The following is an 8,856-nucleotide window of genomic DNA, read 5'->3' on the forward strand; positions in this document are numbered from 1 at the left end:
GTTCAGGAGACTGCTAGGATCATACATTGAATATAGGGCTCAAACAGACCCATACTTCCAGCTAGTCATTATCCACTAGACTTTCCTTTACAGGAAGAGATACTAGCAAAGAATCATGGCAGAAATGTAAATCCCTGATTACTTTCTTCATGTGTGAGATCTTTAGGAGGCCAGTCAGGACACAGTGCCACAGCAGTGCACTATTTTCTGTGAAAGTATTCAGAGTACAAAGGTCAGTGGCTACCAAGAGTATATAAGGAAAATGATGTGACAGGGAGTCAGAGAGATTACTTTCCATTAGGAGAGGATACTCACTTTCTATTCCACCTTTACACATCTCGTAAACAATCAGACTTTTGGTTCTTAAAACAGAGATGATTAATGCATTTATTAGGACACAAGAAGAGTACAGGAGAGTATCTAGAGGATTTAGCACAAAAGTAACTGAGCAGCATAATAACAGATTAAATTTAAAAGTGAAGTATGGAGAAACACACTGCAAAGAACTGTTGAAGACAACTCAGCCACAAATGGATTTTAAAATATTTGTTACCTCCTGGAGGAACAACTTCAAAATAAGTGCAGACTCCTGCCTTTTGATCTGCCTCTATCACCATTCAGGAGATATTAATGTTAAGCTGCAGAGAAAACAGAATAATATGTTATTTCATAATCCTTGTGTAACTTGCATTTAGTTTTGTTCAGCACATTTCATAAGTAATGAAAAGCAAAAAACTCTGGAAAAGAGCAATAATTGTTAAAACCAGGGGATTAGTTACACCTCAAGAAAGGTATGTGAAAACTGAACTCATTCTTTCTGGGAAAAAGAGCAATAAAAACAAAACAACAACAAAAACAAAACCCATACAAACAAACAAAAAACAACAACAAAAACCCCCAAAACCTCCAAGCTACAACTTAGCAATGTTACATAACACATTTACTACAGAAAAGTTTTATCAGTCATTTGGGTCATATATCCATAAGCCCCTGAATGAAAAAAAACTGGAACTTTTTGTTTGGTCAATTTCATCAGACAAAAGAAGAAACATAGAAAGTACACTCTAATTGACTTGGTTAGTTTTCTGCTTGGAATATGACGAAGGCAAAGAGCTTAATATAATTTAAAAAAAAAGACTTAGAGATATATCCTAGGAGCGTAAGAAAAACACCTGCAATGCTAGTAGTTTGGATTAAGTGTTCTCAGTGCTCTGAGACTTCATGCTTTAGGACAATAAGCTCATCCTGGGCAGTTTTTAGTGTCCACAAAGCATTGATCATTGTCAGAAATAGTGCTAAACCACTAATCTGCTCTGATATAACACTTGACATGTTTCTAAAGTCATATGTAAAAACAAGCAGACAATGAAGTTGGGATATTAAAACCTGATTCTAAAACTACCAGCCAGATGATTACTTGGTTACAGAATTCTTGAAAACTTGACACAACAGGAAGCAAAACTAGCATAAGATGTCTGCAGGTAGGAATCCTACCTCTCCACTGACAGAAACATCCCATGGGTGCTATCTTCTGCAGCAGTGATCTCCTCTCAATGAAGAGGACAGCCTGTAGGTCTACGAATCACGACCATGTTGTCTCGTGACTTGGTCAGGCTTCACATTCAACAGCTCCTCCTGCTGCTATACACAAAGCCCTCATAGCTCTGTAGAGAACTGGCTGTACACTTAAAAGCATTAAGCCTGCCATAGCACACTAGTTTTATTTCTATGGGAGAACAGAGCTAAATTTGCCAGTTTATGGCCTTATTTCTACTTATGTTTTAAATGGTTTCTCCTTTGAAAACCCTAAGGCAAGCTCTCATGTCTATGGTGTGGCCATGCTAGTGCTCTTATTCCATGAAAGGTCCTGCTGTCTAGCCTATAGTTTAAATACAAGAACTGTATAGGCTTTAGTAGATTACATTAGATTAGCATATCATCATTACATAAGAAGACCCAACCAAACAAATCTCCTTACAAAAGGAGTCTTAATCTGGAGCTTTTCTCGGGGCTAAATTGATGCTTGGTGACTAATTTGACAGTAGCTTCATTTAAGCCCTTTGCAGAAGTACTTCTTACTCTACAGCTTGGATTATTCAAAAGATAATGTCCCAACTGATCATGTAAATGAGAGGACAGTAATTTTTGGCTCCCACAGGTACACAAAGCAAATGTATTATCAGTGTAGGCAATTGTGATCCCCTCCAAACAGGATATGGCTGAAATTCTTCCACCTGTTTGATTCATTAGAAAGAAAAATAATTTTAAAAAAAATTGAAATGTGGTAGCTTTGGCCAATTACTTGCCACCTAAAAATGGAAATTGAGGCCAGCAGAAATTACTGTTCTTGTAGCATGTTTTTTTGTCATATGGAATCAGACTCTCAGACAATGCTCAAGGACATTTATTATACCTCTATTATTTTAAGTCTTCCAGCAAACTGTGGCAGACTCCACAATAGCATGAGACTAGCTTTAAAGTTAAAAACATAATGGACTTAATAAAAGGATACCCTTTTATTCATCTTTCAATTCCTGAGCCCTTAATTTTAAAGTTCTTCTCCAAAAACAACAAAACTGTATTTTTAAGAAAAGCTGAACTTCTGGCAAATTGCTAGGTCCTAAATCTTTCAAATGTGAATGTCCTTGTGAGTTAGTTTAATTAACTTTGCCCTTGAGTCCAAAAATTTTGCTTTTTTAAATTGCTGTCTTGAATCACCTATCTTTGTAGCTTACTGTCACAATGGGAATTGGTTTCTAAGGATTCAGAATGAGTTTTCTGATAGTAAAACAGGAGTTGATGCAGTCCTATCCTAGGACAAGTTTTGCATTTGGAAGTCCTTACTTGCTATCCCATGCTTCACTGCAAATGCCTCATTACCTGACTTTATGAATTTATGTTTTGTACTCACTACTCCTCTATACTCATCCAAATAAGATGCCCCTGTTGTGTGAATTGCCTCAAACCATGAACTGATTACAGCGAAGCTGTATCCGACACGTCTGTCTATCTTATACTGAGGTCCAAGGCCTACTCTTCTGCGAGTCTACAGATAACTAGACATCAGTCTACAAACAGCTATTAGAACAAATGCCTGAGCAGGGGAGTCCAGTATCTCAACATAGAAAAGATAGGCATTGAGCTGAGTCAATGTTCTCGCCTGGAGGTCTCTGTCTGTTTTAAGTTGTCCGAAGAGTGACTCTGGACCCTGCATCTTCTTAATCTATCCAGTTCTTCCCCAGCCAGATGCCAAGAATGACAGAGACGTCTACCTACACCAGTCTTGGGGACACTTCATCATAAAATAAATGGTTACCAAATAAATCTCCATGCCTGGGACATAAATCCACAGCATCAAAGAAGGGACAAAGTACTTTGGTATTTTCACACCTGTTAAACTCATCAGTTAACATATTACTCAGCAAGTCATGGCATTATAATGGTTGTGCGATTGATTCAGCTATGAAATATTTTGGCAATCCTCCAGCTGCCCGCTCTGCTTTGCACTCTGGCTGGATTGGCTGGTGTCTCTCTACTTGTGTTACCTGTAATTTTTTTGATAGCTTACTGCAGTGGTAAGCAGCACTGCCTCACTCTGCACCTACCTGGAGTCTACAACAACATCCTGGCTAGGCAATTCTCAGCCTCTCTTTTCCCCTGAAACCTCTCATAGTAGAATATCCCTTATCTCCTCTAATGCCAAGTAGTTGCATCCACAGCCATACAAAACTCACTCTCCAAAACCACAGGGACAGCAGATACATAAAGAACTCTAAGTTCTGCCTTCATCTGCTGAGATCAAATCCTTCACCTGCCACTCTGCACCCTGGGTTGCAGAAAACATTTCTATGTCCCACTCCTAAATATCTTGATAACATAAGCATGTGACAATACAGCAGCAATTCTTTTTAATTTGAGAATAGATTTTATCTTTTCAATAATGGAAAATATGCATTGAATGCAATCCAGGTATTCAAGTCAATATAACACTTGTCATTTAAAAAAAACCAAAACACAATGTTCTCTGAGACAACTGCAGAAAGCATAAATAGGATGCTACAAGAAATTACTATAAACAGAGCTTAAAATAAAACCAAGACTTGTTTTATAAAAATGTTACACAAAAGTAGATGCTATGCACAAATTTAGCTTTGTCTTAAGAAGGAGCCGAATATATAGTGACTCTTGGCAACTGCAGCATCTCAGAGGTGCATCTCAGCCTTTTCAACTGTTCCAAGCAGCAGCACATTTGCCCTCTGTGTCTTAGACTATATAAAGCACAGCAAGCAGCAAAGATTAGAGGCACACCATTCACCATGCATTTTCATTCACTCTTCAGTTTTCCATCTTTGTTCCTCACCTGTTTATGTGAACAGGTTACTGTCTTCCATCCAAAAGCCCTGTGAAAGACATAATAAACACAAATCTATCAGTATATTCCAAATGACAGGACGTGCACTGTAACAGTGTTGAAAAATAACCCTCAAAGCATATGCTTGCCACTGCAGAATATTTTCGAAAGAATTTTTCAAGCCCATGCCAGAATTGCTCTTTCATGTTGATAAATTCTTCAGAATTTTCAAATCAGGCTTTGAAAAAACTATGGAGATACACCTTCCTCCTGAACAATTTAAAAGGCAAAGATTAAAAAAAAAAGCACATCTTCTGAACAGCTTCACTACAATTCAGAAATCATAATGGTGCAAATTAGCCAGTACCATTTTGTGATGAGGTAAGACTTATGACTCAGGTCATAACTCGAGCTCGCTCTTAAAAGCAGCTGACACCGTGACTGCAGCACAAACCACGGACTCACCAACACTGGCACAGTTAGCTGGTAACTAGCAGCAGCTCAGGCTTGGCCCCACTTCCACGTGGTAAGAAAGACGATGAAGAGGGGCCAACATCCCTGATGACTTCAACACAAGAAATGGGTTCTAAGGTATTTGTCAAGGATGAAACAAGAAGTTTATCACAGAACTGAGTAAAAAAAAAAAAAAATAGTTCTCCTGAGTTCCAGTCTAGGCCCATAAGGCCATCTTTCTTCTTTTATCTGCAGTGTACCTCTTAAGAGAACTGGTTGTCTGTTTTGCCAGGTTTCCTTTAGTATTGGACTTCACACATTTGGTGTATTTTTCCTTCCCTCCGGACAGAATTACACAGCAATAATTCTGATTCCAAAATAACTACTGTTCAAGTGTGTAATGGTCTGAGGTAGTAAAAAACCAAAGGTATTTCAGATGTAACCACAGCGAAGAACTGAAAGACTAAAATATGAACCTTCTAAGCAAACCACACCAAAGCAAAGTCTAATGAATGTTAATATACGTAGGAAAGTAATAGTGCATTGAAAATGCACCCTGAGTCATTTCAGTTCAGAAATTCAAACCCACAAAGCCAGAAAAGCCCTGACTTTGCCCTCAGCATTGGCTCTGGAAGTCTCACAACATACTTGGTGCTACAGAAGAAGTCATACGACATGTGTGGGATGCATGCATAACATACACTACAGATGCTCTATTTAGCAGAGAAGAGTAAAATTTCACTTTTCATTCTGTCCTGTTGCAGAATATTTCTAAACATAAAACACTGGGCACCTTGAACAACCCCCCTTCCCGCACAGTTTACTTTACTTACAGGCCAGTTGTTACCACTGTGTTGCTCCAGATTCACACTTAATAATGCCCAAATGGGCTTAAACAAATTATCTCTCCATTTGCGATACCTGTTCTTACTGGTGAAAATACATCTTCCAAACTAGTGTATTTTTATATTAGATAGAACCTCTGCTTCCACTAACAATATAGTATGCAAACCCACAAATACTCCGTTTGTATCATTTACTCCGTTTGTATCATTTACTCCTTCATGAAAGGCTACTGCATCATGACTGTTGGCAGTCACTCACAACAGCAGATATATGAGTGGTCAGGCAGAGAAGACAACAGTTCATTTTACAGACTGATCTTTAGTATATTAATCTTTAGTCTTGAAAACCTCACAGGTTCAGTATTTTCCCTGAGAGTATTATTTCACTATTTCAAAAGTTTAACAAAAAGTAATCCAACTGTCTTGAATCAAGGCACAGTTTTCAAAAACAGCTTCCTGGAGGAAAATTAAAATAACATTGTTACAGTGTCCCTCCACATTCATCAGAAGGGTTAACTGTGAAGCTCAACGTGCAATGCTCAGTATGGAGCATACACATTTAGAAGGCAAAACCCAACAGAAATGAAGACTGTTACAGATGCTTTAAGACTGCATTCTATGAAAAAAGAGAAAACCTGTGAATGGATGTTGGTGGGCATCAGTTCACATCAAGTGCTTAAAGAAGCTTAAGAATTTACACTACTGTAATTTCTAAAGCCGCTTAAAAGGTACTTTCAGCTCCTTCCTCTTCTAACGATAAGAGAGACCAGGGGTCTTATCACAAGTCTTGTGATATTAAGTTACATATACCTGGCTCCTTAAATCTTGTAAGACATAAAAGCCTTACTAAAAAAAATTACAGTGCTTAGAATCATCACAAAAAGTCTAAAAACATGAGTGAAGCGCACCATGAAGGCTCAAAGCCAAATGGCAAATAAAAGAACCAGAGAATTCCTTTTGTTTTCAAAACCAGCATCTTTCCAACCTCCTAATTCTGGGAGTCTGACATGATTTGAGATTTGAGTTTGACAACAACAGAAGTCAAGATGCCAATTTAAAGTGGTTCCATTGCACATATATTACCTTGCTCCACATGAAGTATATGAATTTAGCTGTATAACATAAGCAAATAAGTTTTATTGTGGTTAAGTGAACTGTCAAGTTGATTACAGTGTTAATTGTTAAAGTTTATGAGCCTATTAATAAAATATTTTGTATATACCTAGTGAAGAAATGTTAGAAACTGCACAAACATATGTGTCTCATGCTCCAGACACCACAAGTAGTGGAAAGCTATGCACTCTTTCCAAACTAGGAAGTGATAATTTGCTGAGTATTATGAATTATCTGCAAAATTCTGCCGTCAGAGGAACCTTTAATGTATTTTTACCCTGTCCTCATTCCCTCTTAATTCATGTTGGCAGTTCAGATGAGCTCCTCAGGGAAATTACAGGAGCACACTGGTGTCAGTTTCAGCATAGCATAGTCACACACACAGGAAAAAAATGCTTTTCAAATGCCAGACAGTGTGAAATTCTCAGAGTTTTAATGTCCATAGTTTGGGTGAAGAGTTCACCTCTTGTGATTACCGCCTTTTGATCACTGGACATTATGACACTAGCCTTTTTCAACAGCTCTTCTTCCTCCTTGCCAAAGGGAGTGAGATGGCAACCACGTCTGAAATTAATTAAATTCTGTTTAGAAGTCCACAATGTATGGATATCGACACAGCCTCTTCAAGCGCCACAACGTTATCCGGCCTGTGGGGATGACATCTGGGGCATCTTCTTTTCTTGTGGTGGTCCCTTCAGTAATACTCTCATCTTCTTCTAAACCGTTCAGATTTCAGCATCCTACACGAGATGCAGGATCCACCCGCACACCCGCTCCATGTGGCAGCACACTGGGTAGCGCTCCTGGCCAGCCCTTCTCAAATCTGGAAGGGTTTAGCCTGGCTTTTGCCACCTGTGACGCTTCCACCTGCTTATCCTCTAAGGCTTCCTTCAGAAAGCGCTGAACCCAACGACACGTACGGCGCAGGGAGGCCGCACTTTGCTCAGCTCCGCCTCACCCCAGCCACCTGACGGCTCCCCGCTTCACCTCTGGAAGGTGCCAGAAAGCGACGGCGGTAACGGACACCACACTGCTTGTGGGGAGGGGCGCGGCCTCACGGCTACGTCACGGACAAGGCCCCGCCCACCGCGCCACCACGCGGCCGCCTGAACCGCCCGCTGAGGACGCAGGCCCCTCGGGGCGCCGCGCGACCCTTGCTTCGCCTTTCGCTGTGCGCACGCGCCCGGAACCCGTTTCCTCCCCATCCCGCGCGCCCCGTCGTTCTTTACGTGCCAGAGGAACGTCTGACGCCATCCCGCAGGGAGGAGGGGGAAGTAACCCGGCGCCCGCCTCCGCAACCTACCCCGCTAGCCTGCAGCGCCGTGACGTCCTGCCTGACGGATAAGTGTCGTAACCAATCAGAAGTCCTAGAGCGGCATTTGATTGGTTGCTGCGGCGGGAGGGGCGGGCTGAGTGCCGGTGTAGCTTGGTTGCGGCACACCGGCTTACATAGGGTGGAGTACGGCGTGTCCTTGGGCTCAGACGCCGGACGGTGCGGGAGTTGCCGGGCTTGCGGTCACCGTCGTGGGCGCAGCGTCAGGGGGGCGGCCGGCCAGGCAGGTGCGGGCAGCAGCCGGTGGGACAGACGTACGCGCGGCTTTGGCTTGGCCCCGGGCCCGACTTGGCTTTGGCCTGGGCCTGGCGCCGTGAACCGTTAGCTCGGAGAGGAGCGGTGAGGCAGCCGGGCAGGAGGGGCCGAGGGGCGGGGAGCGCGGGCGGGAGGTGCTGTTGTCTGTCCTGAGCGCGCGATTCCTGCCTCCGTGCGCTGGGGCGGAGGAGCCCGGAGCCGCGGCCTAGGGAGTCGGCGAGGGTGCGGCGGAAGGTCACCGCGGGGCCTAGCGGCTGCACCGTGGACGACTGCGGCCTGGGGGGGTGATGGGGGGAGACCCGGCCCGCCCGGGCTCTGCCGGCGGCCGTTGGAGGTGGAGCACGGCGCGGCCTGCCGTGCGCGCCCTTGCGGGATGAGAATGCCAGTCGCCGCTCTCGGGTCGTGCCAGGGTCCGGCCGCTTGCCTGGGGGTTGCCCCCGCAGCGGGAGGCTACCCCGCGCCTCAAGGTCAGCCTCCGGGCAGGTAGAGCCGGAGCCGGGAGGTGT

Source organism: Phaethon aethereus, assembly GCF_964289735.1.
Source record: "Phaethon aethereus genome assembly, chromosome: 2".
In the NCBI taxonomy this organism is placed as follows: Eukaryota; Metazoa; Chordata; class Aves; order Phaethontiformes; family Phaethontidae; genus Phaethon; species Phaethon aethereus.